Genomic DNA, 14,632 nt, shown 5'->3' on the forward strand with positions numbered 1-14,632 from the left:
GGGGAGGGGGGAGGGATTGCATTGGGAGTTATACCTGATGTAAATGATGAGTTGATGGGTGCAGCAGACCAACATGGCACAAGTATACATATGTAACAAACCTGCACGTTATGCACATGTACCCTACAACTTAAAGTATAATAATAATAAATAAATTTAAAAAAAAATTATTTTCCACTGAGAAAAAAAAAAAAATATATATCATCTGCTGTCCTGTAAACAAGACTGTCTTTCTGAAATCTTAGAGAGAAAACTGATAAAAGGATGCAGTTTATTTATAGAGCTAATGCTTCAGACAATGGTTTATAGACTCTATTGATCTCCCTGAGCTTAGAGGAAACTAATTGCTTCATCTGCATAAATCATTTCTTTGGATGGCTGAAGAAATAAAATTAATGGAGAGAAAAAGTTAGCTCAAAGTATGCAGAAGTCTCCTTTTTGGAGAAACTGTAAAGATCACTTAATCCATATTTCTCAGAGACAGAGCAATAGAATCATTAAGAACTGACATGGAGTCATTTGCATTTGTATAGGTAAAGTGGCCTGGGATTAGTGAAGACACTTAAATAGCACTGCTGGACACAGGTGCTCAGTGTACTGTCCTACCTAAAATCGCTAAGAAAAAGTTAAAAAGTTATGTAATGAATCAGCAGGGTGTAGCAATTTGATTGTATTATGGCTTTCAGGTAAATGTATGGCTCAAGGTAGAAATTTATGAATGAAAGTTATGGTCATTGCCTCATGCTTACTAGAATATATTATTGAAATAAATGTGATATCCAAATGGAAAAAAGCTTCCCTTGCCCAAAGTTTTGGAAAAAGAATGTGCACATCTTTTTTTCATCCTGTTTTAATTGGGCATGCTAGATTGAAATCTTTACAATTACCTAAGCCCACTCAGTGGTTCATTTAAAACAATATAGAATATATGGAGGGCATACGGAAATTTCATTTTAATTGAAGGTCTGTCTATTTGATGCAGATTATCAGTACTCACCAATTCCTTGTTCAATATGAATGGTAAGAAAAGTTGATGGATTCTGGAGTTTATAGTTTATAGAAAACTGTAGTGATGTTTCACATAGCATTAGCGGTGCGCAATAGGATACCAACAATTCATGTTTGTGGAGCAAGGTACAGAAAATTGGTATTTGATTATCGATTTTAGGTAATGCTTTCCTTTCCATCTACATTTTAAAAAGAAGGCAAATTCAATTTTTATTCATGTGGAATGGCCTCTAGTGCACATTTATTATGCTCCACAAGAATATACAAATTCTTCTACTTATACCAAAATCTGTAAAGAAGAGACTTAGATTTGGTTCAGTTGAAATAAAAAAACCCTGTTATCCATTATATTGATGCCATGTTGCTATCTCAATTTGAGACCAAGCTAGGAAGGAATTACAAATGTTTGATAATCATATGACCACCAGAGGATGATCAGCCTGACTGAAAGTACAATGCTTATAGCAAATAGAAGATATCCTAGGCCCCACTTGCACAGGAACACCTGGAGATGTTCTTCAGACAACAAAAAGTAAGTTATTGTCTCTGACAGATGCCAAAATAAAACAAAAAGCAGAGAGAGTGATTTTGTTTTTTAGTTTCTGGAGAAAACACATCACATCTGGGAATGTTACTACCCTGTATTTATAAAGTTACCAGGAAAAGCAATAATTTTGAACGGAGCTTTGAGCAGAACAGGCTTCCTTTGTGCTTCAAAATGCCAGAATGCAATCAAGCTTGTTATGGCCCCACAACCAGCAGAGTTAAATGATTTTGGAAGTGCCTGCATTGTGTAGCCACATTGACTGCAGTCTGGAAAAAGTGTTACTGACAACCAGCAGCAACTACTGGGATTTTGAACTAGGAAATAATGTGATATATCTTCAAGGTACACATCATTTGAAAGGTTAGCTGATTATTGGGTTTTAATTTAAAGTGTTTCTGTTGCTGAATGGCATACAGTTATTTTGAGGCCTGAAATGCTCATCATGGCTTGGGTTATATTATACTATCATTGCAACTGGGAGAGAAGTACTATACACCGGCTTTCCTCATTAAACGGAAATGGTATATTCAAGAATGTGCAACAATTCCTACTAATAAAGGTAGCAATAACAAGTGAACATGTAGTTGCTATGTCTTTGGGTCTTTCTTTGAGTCTTCCTGAGGATTTACCTAACAATCTGGCTAAACGGGATCCTTCCAATAATTAATTATTTGGGGACACTAAAAATACAACATCATTTACAGATGTTGTCTCAAGAGTGTAGCGGTGCTACTCAATCTCAAAAACATCAGCACTGTGACTAGTTGATGATTATATGTAAAAAAAAAAAAAGGGAAATGATCAACTCACTTAATAGGCAAAAGTAAGGGGCATTCCTTATGGCATCAGATAAAACATAATTATAGAAATAATGATATGGTATGAGTTTTTACTATTTAAAGGCAATAGCCAATAAACTAGTAATATATTTAGAAAATGAGCTGGAGACAATTGGAAGATAAAAGGAACCTCAGTGTCAGGTGCTAGATTACAGACAAATTTAAGGATTTAAGAAAACAATATGAGGCATATTGATGCCCATCAAGAGAATCAAGACAACCCCATCCAAATGCAAAAGAGGGACTGAAACCAAGAAGTGAATGCTCATGTTGGCTCTTTGAAAGTGGTCTTTTGGATACACGAGATGAATGGCCATGGAGGCATGAAGCAATAAACTATTGACAGAAAAAAAAATTGTTTCATACTGTCTCTCTCAGAAGCTCATGATATTACTAACAATTGCCTTGTTTGTCAACAGCACCATCAGAGATTGAGAAGTCTGGAGCAGATCCAGGCTGACTCAAAGCTTGTAGGGGGATTACATTGACCCATTACCCATGATGTTAGGTGGACACCAAAGGGCCTTGATCAGGTTCAACACTCAATCTAGATTTGGATTTATGTACCCATGAACTGAAAAAGAAATGCCTCTAAAAAACCGTTAAATGCCTAGAGCAGAAAATAGTTCAAAATGAACCTTCAGCTTACATAGCATTTGATCAAGGAACACATTTTATTGCAGATGTAATGGGAATGGACTGAGAAACATCACACTTTATTACCCACAAAATAAAGGGAAAATAAAAAATTGAAATGGACAATTGAAGCAGCTGCTTCCTATATTGAGAGGTGATAAAGGACTAAAGGAATGGCTTGTGCAATTGAATAATGTGTTAAACCTTAATATATGTGAATATAAAGGGAGTTCATAATTGGACAGATTGTTGAGACACAGTGGGGAAAATAGAAAACAGAGTGTGAGGGATGGTGTAGAAACATACATGATTTTTTCCCCTATTTCTAACATTTCTTTTTCCTTTTTGTCCCTGATTCTTCATTATGGGAACTGGATCACATTTATGAGTTTCAAAGGGAGAAGTTATTGTGAAATATTACCCATGACAATATCTCTGAATGAAAATGAAGTTAAAAGTGATAAAAGAAAGAAATCTTCAAGAGAAAATTAGAAAAAGGAGACAGGCGAAGATGATCCAATACAATATGATTGCCCTCCCTGAAGTAAAAAACAATTAGATGAAATAGAACAAAGATTAACAATTACGATTTAAAGAAAATAGTTCTGAAACAAAATGTTACTTAAACCTATGTATTGAAAGAGTACAATGTTATAGGGAATTTCGACTAATATTGAGCAATGCTAAGGTGTAAACCATTGAAACTACTCTAGTCAAAGATTTTTAAAAAGTCATCCAGGAAAAAAATTAAGTTACTTATAAAGGGGAAAAGCAAATAGATATAAGGTTTCTTGAAAATAACATTTTATAATGGAATACAGTGGAGCAATTTATTTAAGATATTCAAGGAAGGAAAGATTTTATATCCCACCAAAGTATAAAGGCCACAGACAATTATGAACATAAATGATATTAAATAATATTGTTTCTGTCATCTATTTATGCATAATCTTCTTAATAATTACTTTGGACACTTAAGCAATTATAAAAAACTGTTATTAGGTGTGGTTGTAAGCAAAAAGTATATTAAATTATGCAAACAAGCTAAATGTTTAAGATGACAATGAGAAAATTGTTTGTTCATGATTATTGTGGAACCTGGATTGCAAGTATGAGGTCCAAAGGAAGCAATTGTTAAACATGATCCAAAAGAACTCTGAATATGATAAAGAAAAATGTGTTTTTAATGCTAACGTTCCAGAACTTAATACATACCAAATTACTTGAGTTCTCAAACAAAGGAGTGCAATAAAAAGAGATGATTGAGGGAGAGGGATGAGGAGACTAATAGAGTATAATAAAAATTTTAGAATCATAACAACTGTGTGCAATGTGTGGGCTTTTCTAAATATTTAGATAAATTGTTATATTTGAGACAATTGACTTGAATATGGGCTCTATAGTGGGTAATATTAAAGAGTTGTACATTTTACCAGGTATGATAGTGGCATGGTTGTGATATATAAAAAAGATTTATATCAGAAATATACACTGAAGAATCTACTAGTTAAATGACATAGTTTGTGATTTTGTGAATATTCCAGAGAAATTAGAAGGTTGGTAAATATTAAAACTGGTCCGTGGGGATTTGTGATACAATTATCTCTATTTTTGTATACATGAAACCATTTCCACAATAAAATGTTAATGAATAATTCTTATGTGTGTATTTATAAACCAGATCTAAAAACCTAACATGTTTATTTTAGCCAGTTAATTAGAATTTCAAATTTTGGCAGCAATAATGCTTAACAATGAAAATGCTATCTACATTTAGGAAAATAAACAATAAATTGTTTTAAATGATTACATAGAACAATTACATAAATATTTAAATGTCTATGAAAGTTATTGAATGATATTAGAAAAATTAACACACTTGTTTTGGCAGGGCTTTTCTTTAAACATCCTACAATTATATCTCTCTTTATCTCTCTTTTTGATTTTAGAGATGGGTCTTACTCTGTGACCCAGGCTGGAGTGCAGTGGTATGATCATAGCTCACTGTAGCCTTGAACTCTGGCCTCAAGTGATCTTCCCACCTCAGCCTCTCAAGTAGCTAGGACTGCAGGCAGGCACCATCACACCTGGCTAATTAAAACAAAACAAAACAACCCGTTTAAAATATATAAATACATACAAACCTTTTTTTTTTTTTTTTTTTCTTTTAAGACAATGTTTCACCGTGTTGCCCAGGCTGGTCTGGAACTCCTGGCTTCAAATGATTCGTCTCCCTCAGGTTCCCTAGTTGCTGGGACTATAGGTATGATCCAATATGCCCTGCAGCAGCTCTCTTTTAAAAAAGAGTTACAATTCCCCCTGGTTTTCATATGTATAGCTTCTTTCTGCTTAAATATTCTTCAGAAAAAATATTTTGGAAGATTACTGAGCACAAATAGGCAATAACAAATGTTTTCTGCTACATTTGTGAAAGTAATATAAATGTTTGTATTGTAGAGCATAACATTTATGATTTTATTGTACCTGTTCTTGTTAAATATAAAACTAGTCTCTCCACATCACTTCACTAAAATGTGGCTAAAATAGATCAACAGTAGCTAACAGAAAAAAAAATAGTCATTTAAAGGAACTTCCTCTTAAGTTATGACAGTTTTATAAGCGCGCTCTCTCTCTCTCTCTCTCTCTCTATATATATATATAATCTCACATTGCCTATATTGTTGCTGAAGCTAATTCTTTACTCCTCTATGTTATTGATTATATTAATACATTTCTTTGACTTTCTGATTTGTCAAATAATTTTTAAAAAATTTATCATCATATCAAATGTTCAGTTGGCTTAAGGAGACATGCATTTAGGAATATACATAAAACTACTTCAGTGAACTGTATCTTACTGAAGAAGGATAATAGGAAAAATAAAACATTTTATTAAACTTAGTGCCAAGTATATTATCACTTTTATGTATTCTATTTTTTCTCTATTGTTTAATAATTCCTTTAAATTTGTAAGAGGAAATCATGTCCGTAGTATTCCTGTCCCCCCATCTTGCCCATCTCACCATCTGTGAGATAATTTCACATCTTTCTGTATGTTCTTGCAATGAATTACAAATATATATTCACTTCTATAGTCTTCCCCATACATTTTAATTTTCCTGAAAAATGGGATCTATGCTGTATATTTCACTCTGCGATTTGCTGTTTTTCAATTAGAGAACCAGTATTTTTTAGTTTCTCACAAAAATTTAATATTCTTCTATTTATTGTGTGTAGAAATTTCCACAGTGCTATAGCTATATCATATGTATTTATTCTCCCATTGGTGGATGATATAATTATCTACTCAAATTTATACTATTTCTACTACTTATATATTTTTCAATAAAAAATTTAACTTTCAGGAAAAGATTCTTAGAATTGAGCTAAAATAAATCCACTTATTTAAATGAATGTAAGTTGCCAAGAAGTTTTCTACTTCTTCCCAAAAAGTTGAGTAAATATTTGTAAATATTGCTTTGCTTATGCTGTGCCAGAAACAACAGAGAGAAACAATATGAATACCTTCTTTCTAAGAGATACTTCCTTTGCCATCACTGTTTAGCTTGCAGATACTTATACAAGGAAAAACAGAGAGTACGTGCTTGATTATAAAACCTTAAATATAATCATTTGGGTATATACCCAGTAATGGGATTGCTGAGTCAAATGGTATTTCTGGTTCTAGATCCTTGAGGAATCGCCACACTGTCTTCCATAATGGTTGAACTAATTTATACTCCCACCGACGTGTAAAAGTGTTCCTATTTCTTCACATCCTCTACAGCATCTGTTGTTTCCTCACTTTTTAATGAGTGCCATTCTAACTGGCATGAGATGGTATCTCATTGTGTTTTTGATTTGCATTTCTCTAATGGCCAGTGATGATGAGCATTTTTTCATATGTTTGCTGGCCGCATAAATGTCTTCTTTTGAGAAGTGTCTGTTCATAAACTGAATAAGGAAACTGTGGCACATATACACCATGGAATACTATGTAGCCGTAAAAAAGGGTGAGTTCATGTCCTCTGCAGGACATGGATGAAGCTGGAAACCATTGTTCTCAGCAAGCTAACACAGGAACAGAAAACCAAACACTGTATATTCTCACTCATAAGTGGGAGTTGAACAATGAGAACACAAGGACACAGGGAAGGGAACATCACACACTGGGTCCTGTCAGGGGCTGGGTGGCTAGGGGAGGGATAGCATTAGGAGAAATACCTAATGTAGATGATGGATTGATTGGTGCAGCAAACCACCATGGCAGGCGTATACCTATGTAACAAACCTGCAAGTTCTGCACATGTATCCTAGAACTTAAAATAATTTTTAAAAAAAACCTTAAATATTAAATTAACATGGTCTCACAAAGGAAAATTTTGTCATCATCATTCATTCTTTTGTAACACTGGGCATTAGGTAGGAAAATAAGATTTAAAAAAAATTTGTATAATTGTGTAGAAGAAAAGTAATAGATAAGGGCAGTGACCATCACTCTGAATTTGATACCAAAGCTAGCAAACACTTAGAGAATGAGATTCCTATTGCAGCTTGAATATTATAATAACTAAAAATGTTTGGTTTATAATAGCACTTGGAAGCTGTTTTTAATGTAAGAGGTTATTTCACAGTTCAGAGTTCAACAGACCACATCTCCTTACATATGAGAAATTTGTATCTATTTGAAATTTTCAATGACTGCATTTATGGAATGGCAATAGACATAACATGGCTTAAATGCTAGGCTTTTATAAACACTATGTCCATCCAGACACACATATTCATTACTATTATTATTTTGTGCACTTAAGCGTGATTGAATAAAATTGTTTTTCTCTTCCATAAAGTAACTCCTCACATATACATGTGTACACAAAACTATATGTATGCATATTTTAAATAGATATACATGTTATATAGTTATGTGATGCATGACAAATTATATATAATAGAATGCATATTATTGTGTTTAATGTGTATGTATTATTTATTATATGTTTCATTCTATGTATTATAATATTGCTGACTGAGTTGAAACTGGCCCAATCATTTTTGGCCAGAGGTGTGTTTCTGCCTCTTTTTGTGCCTGCCGCTGAGGACCCCAGCAACGTTCCTGATTGCCTTGGAAGAACATCTACATCTAGATAGGTGAGTGTCTTTTGTGAGCCCAGACAACAGGATCTGCTGTTCCCAAAAACTTGGGAAATTTTAAAGGAATTTCTGTTTGCAAGTTGAACAAGCCTAACGAACAGAGAGAGGAAGCATCCCGACCGTTTCAGTGTGGACACTCTCGGGGCTTGTTTGTTGCTTCAGCAGTTGGATTGCATTTTGTTGACTGTTTTTGTGTTTGTGTCAGCATAGTCATGGCGGGTTGGAGTTCTATCTGACAGTGCTGGCTGGGCTAGAAATCCAACCTATCTTCAGGGTTGATCTGAACGTAGCTTATTGCCATGGCTAGGCCATACCACCCCGAACAAATCCGGTGTCATCTAATCTTGGAAGGTCTTTGAATTGTAATACCGTCTTCATTTTGCTGTTGAATGGAAAAACAAGTTGGAGTTCCATGTGTCCAGATTATATGCTGCTGTTCTGAGCAGGGCCAGACCTGATTAGTAGGTGATGTTCTTCTGTGGTGCTGTTTGGCTCCAGTGTTCTTTGGAGTCTGGGGAGGTTTCGCCTTGAAAAAAGTCAAACTTCCATGGAAACAACTTTACCTAAAATTCTGGTTCACAGCCTTCATTAGATTATCTATCAAGGCAAACAAAGTTTAGCCAGGTGAACACTTTCATAAACCAGTGAGTTTGTATTAGTATCTCATGGCTAGAGTTTCAAGGTAAAATCTACTTGAGCTTTGTGTGTGTACATATATGTTTGGGTGTTATGTGTTGTTTTCACAAGGTACCAAATTGGCTTATAAATAAAAGAGTGCACATAGATTAAATATGCACAAGTATTTTTCAAGTTCATATGAGTTAAGTATATCTTTAAACAAGCTGGCTTTAAGATAATTGGTAAAATAAAAATAGAATTGTCTTCAGAATTATCTGAATATTTTTTTGTCTGGACTTTATATCTCTCTCTGTTGGATATTTTAAGGTGTCAGGGTTTGGCCCCAAAGGTTCTAAGACTGTAAACTCAGCCAGGAATAAAATGATCTTTGTGCTATCTTTTGACAAATAAGACTAATGTTGTTGATTTCATAGAAACAGCTGAATCTTCTGAGTTATTGGTGAAAATACCTTTAACTTTAAGGTTGTTACTTGGGTGAACACCTGATATTCACAGGGTATAAAAATGGTTAACAAGGAAACAACTTGAAATGATGACTAGCTTTGTCTAATATCTGTTCTCAGAAGTAATCTAGATAAACTGTTAAAAAGTGAAAAATTGAGTACATGCAGAGGGGAAATGTTTGTACATGAACTTTCATAATTTAAACTTGTAGTTATTTTTTGATGATTAGTGAATGTTTAGGTCATTTCCATTTAAGAAAGGATTGTGACATGGGGAAACATGTTTTCAAAAATTGTGCAATATTCTCATCTATAAAATGCTAATATGAGATTGACCGTTCAGGATTTCTCACTTCCCAGGTCTTCACTGAAATTTAAGGTCACTGAGACTAAGAATCATAGTTTATACATAATCCTGTAAATAAAATGTGCCAAAAAATGTGTTTTTATTGAAAGAATCTTTGTCTCATTGAGAATTTACTAAAGGTTAATTTAAACAGTGGACTTTGAAAGGTTATTTGTGAAACAAGCTAGAAAGGAACCAGTAAGTAGGGGAGAGAGATGAAGAAAGTTATCGATATATGAAGATGTATTTTTGGTAAGGAAGGTTATAAAGAAAGGAGAATAATTTTGTAGGAGAAAGGATCTTGGTAAATTCTTATCCTAAAGAAAAATGAATAGAAAATTCAGGACAGAACTGAAGGCCCAAGCATGTTATAGATGGTCTATATAAGTCATAAGTAGTTTTTTTTGTTTGTTTTTCTGTATGTTTTTCTTCATGCACATACAGGGAAAATAAACCATTTAAAAAGTTAACAAAATATTAATAGAAAACTGGAGAAATTTGGCTAATATTATTTTTCATAGTTAAAAATGAAGGTGACGTAGACATTGTAAAGAAATACATTGGCAGTTTGGTAATTCTTTAAAATAGTTGAGCTTGAACCCAGATTTAGCATGGAGCCAAATTTCACAAATGCTTGCATTTCTTTGTTTCACGATATTCGCTATTCTACAAATAGTATTAACACTAAGGTACTTACTGGTTATGTGCCTAAAGTGATTATCTTAATTGTACAAAATGTATGATGGTGTTGGTAGACTTAAAGATACTAATCTTTAATCTTTAGTGTGTTTGTGTGTGTGTGTGTGTGCATGTGTGTGTATGTGTGTAAAGTTCTGGGTAACACTAGCTTCAAAGGTAAATTAAGGAGAAGAAAATTTAAGGTTGACTTTGTTTTTTGCTTTTAATTCACATTTATTTGCTCTTCTTTCAGTTTTACTTGCATATAGATACATAAAGTAACTGTTTAGTTTCCAGTGGAAGGCTTTTATTTGGTTCTCTGAATAGTCATTTTGTTTCCTAATAATTTCTAACAATTCATTATTTTCTGTTCATTTAAAACATAAGCTACTTTTGTCAATAAATGATAGAGCGTACTAGCCACTTAAAAATGGATTGGTTTGGTTTACTCTTGGTAATATAGACAGCCATAAGAGCTTTAATGCTTCTGGCCAAAAATAAAAGCACAGTTCTGTTACTGGAATGCTAGCAATTGGACATAAGCAAAGAGTAACCTAACCACTTTAATACAGTGGTTTGATATGCTGCAGGCAATAACTACTAGATATGAAACTAGTGTTCAATTTGTGACATATTAGAATAACAGGACTTGCTGTAGTATTAGTAAACTGTACCACTAATTTCTAAATGTTATGTCTAAACATTCATTGAACATTGGCTTTGGTTCTTAGCATAAGTGCATATATTATACTTGATCATTTATATTGTAGATAGACTACTTTGCTGTAAGATAAGTTTCTACTCACACATTATCAATAGAGTGCTCTTTTACTATAATTTTATTTCTGTATTGCTCTTAAAGTCTTTTGATTATTACTTTGGTTGAATGAATATTATTTTATAATGACATGTGATTCTGTTTTGAGCAAATGTTTTGAGGCTTTCAACATCTTTGATAAACATCTTATCAACTAATTCTTGTGTTGTTATAGGATTTAATTCCTGGGTCTGAAAAATGGCACTAACTCCTGCTAAATCTCGAACACTGACACCAGGCAAAGCCTCTTCTTCAAGTCCAGGAGAAGATGACAATCAAACTACTTTCATGAGACACAGGGCCAGAAACTAAAACTTTTCAATCCCTCTAGGCCCATCGGAAGAGGTTATCATGGAAGATCTTAAGTGCTGATTTTGAGGGATAAAATTAGTTCAGACCCTCCAAATCAAGGATGGGCACACAAATGCCTAAACAGCTGACAAATTAGGGAAGTTTGCCTATCTAAGTTCCTTAACTCAAATGAGTCTAACAAAATGCTTATGTTTTGTATAGATAATTGCTACAAGTCAGTATCTAAGACCAGAATTCAATTCTGTACACTTACTTTTTGTATTATGTGTTTTGGCTTTTATGTTGCTTAAAAGGTTTTAAGGGTTAATAAGTACCTGCCCATCTCCATTCTTGTCTGACCTAGGACATTTAATTGGGATAAGTCTTTTGGCCACAGTGGTTCTACTAAGAGACAGGATGGACCCGGGGGAGGTAGCCACACCACCTGGCAATGATATGGGACAAAATAAATGATGCTTAGTCATTGATGCCTCTGGCAAATCTTGGCCAAGAAAGGGAAATACAAAGTAAAAATAAAATCCTAAGTACCCCCTGCCACTGACTGAGTGGACCTATTTGTGGCCAAGGGAACCCTAGAAAAACCTTAAAACTGAGTTCCTAGCCATGATGAGATAAGAGGTCAAACATGCCTCATTATACCCCCTTTCTTTGGGATTAGATACAACAACTGACTGGACCTCCACAGGCCTGGTTGAGGCTTACCCTATCAGGACTGAGAAAGCTACCGAAGCCATCAAAGTAAAGCCTTTAATGAAGGAGATAATTCCTGTCTCCAAGGTGACAATGGAGACACTTTTATAACTCAAGTAACTCCAGAATTATCATAGCTATTGAGTATTAATTAAAAACTACATTCATCTTGGAGATTTCAATCTTCTGGAAAGACTAAAAGAATGAATAAGACATTAAAGAAATATTTCTAGAATACGCCAAGAGACAAATCTTACATGTAAAAGTCTTGCCTCTTGCCCTGCTGAGAATGAGTAGCACCCGGAAGTGGGTTGGCTCTTAACCCCTTTAAAATGTTGTATGAGAGATCATTTCTCTGTCTCTTGGACTAGCTGTCACTTAAGGATTTTTCTTCCTCTGAAACAAGCTAGATTATATATAAAACAACTATGAAACACATTAATTAGTCTCTCTGAGTTTGCTTCCAAAAGACTCCAGTTCCCTATGGATGTGCCTCTTCACTCTGAAACCTGGGGACCAAGTCCTGCTGAAGACCTGGAAATGCACCAGGCTGAAGGTCATCTGCAATAACAGGGTCAGCCCCTTTTAGGTGCTGCTGACCACCAACTCGTCTGTCAAGTTAGGCAGTTTTAAGCCATGGATTCACCACTTGGGTAAAACCTGCTCCTCTGGGACTCCTCCAGGGGATAGCCATGGTCTTGTGAATCCTTGAATGGCCTTAAATTGATATTTAGAACTCAGACAAGGACCCTAGGTAAGTCTCATTATCCCATGACACCCATCCTCAGCATGAAGCAGGCAAAAAAGTTGATGACCTTATTCGCCATGATAGAGAAATTGATAAATGAAAGGGGAGACTGAAAACAGCCCAATTTCAACCTTACATCTTTTTTCAGGAAACTGACCATCAGGCCTTCCGTATGATATCAAGGAGCTGAGGCTTTTAGATCACTACACTCAATGAGATGTGCCTGTAGTCTGTTTGACCAATTTCTCTTCCTTTCACCCTACTAATTCCTGTCTTACCACAAATAGTTGCAATAAGGTGCTTGACCCTACAATTGATCATCTGCTGCCTGTTGATCAACTCTTCACCCTGCTCCTCCTGTTTTCCTTCCCTGCTATAAAAACACCTAACTTGGTTGAAGAGTGGGGATGGATTTGAGGTTTGACTCCTGTCCCTTTGGCTTATGTCACTGGAAATATAGTAAAACTTTATTTCTTAGCAATACGCATCGTCTCAGTAATTGGCTTTCTCTGTGGTGAGCAAGGAGACTTACATTGAACCCCTAGTGTTTGGTGATACATATATGTGATCATCTTTCTGTCATCTGGGAAGCTATGTGGGGACTGGCACTGTCACTGGACTATAGGTGTGATGCAGTCTTTGTCTCCTCATTCTCTCCTTTCCACCCTCAGTATTAGATCTTTTATAATTTACTCTCCCCTCTTCGGCATCACTCCAAATTCTTGTTTGAGGTAGTTTAGTAATTTTTATCTTCTATTTAATCTAAATATCCCTGAAGAATAGCTGTTTGTTTTTTAAAAAATTCTTTTATTTTTAATTTTTGTGGATATGTGGTAAGTATGTGTATATGGGGTACATGAGATATTTTGATATAGGCATACAATGTATAATAAGTATATCATGGAGAATTGGGGTATCCATCTCCTCAAACATTTATCCTTTAAGTTACAAACTCAAGGTTACTTTAAAATGTGCATTGAAGTTACTATTGACTCTAGTAACCTTGTTGTGCTATAAAATAGTATGTCTTATTCATTCTAACTTTTTTGTACCCATTAACCATCTTCACCTCCCCCCAGCCTCAGCTCCCCACTATGCTTCCCAGCCGCTAGAAACCATCCTTCTATTCTCTATGTCCATGAGCTCAATAGTTCTGATTTTTGCATCCCACAAATAAGTGAGAATGTGTGGTATTTGTCATTCTTATTTCACTTACTTCACTTAACATAGTCTCTAGTTCCATCCATGTTGTTGCAAATCACTGGATCTCATTCCTTTTTATGGCTGAATAGTACTCCATTGTATATATGTACCACATTTTCTTTACCCAATCATCTGTTGCTGGACACTTAGGCATTCCTGTGTGTATTGCAGTACTGTTTACAATAGCTCTGTTTTAAGAAATATAATTTAGCAATTTTAGTGCACACTATTTATCTTTGAATATTTTGATCTAGCTTTACAAATATTGCAAAATTCTTTCACCACAATTTTATTTTCTCTCCATCTCCTCCATCTTATCTCATGTTTGCATTCTACATTCATAACAGTCTGTAGATGGTAGTCAGTTATCTATTTTAGCTGCCACTATGATAAGTAAAGAATACAAATGTCAATTTGATTTTTTTTTCTTTTGGTTAATTTTTTTGTGGATAAGATTTCTATTTCTGTTAACTTTTTTTACAGTCAAATAATTTTCATAGCTAGAAATGACATAATTGGATAGACTTTTCTCATGAATTTAGTCCAAGTATTTTCAATCTGGAAGTCTATTT

This window comes from Theropithecus gelada, chromosome 5 (assembly GCF_003255815.1).
Source record: "Theropithecus gelada isolate Dixy chromosome 5, Tgel_1.0, whole genome shotgun sequence".
Taxonomy (NCBI): domain Eukaryota; kingdom Metazoa; phylum Chordata; class Mammalia; order Primates; family Cercopithecidae; genus Theropithecus; species Theropithecus gelada.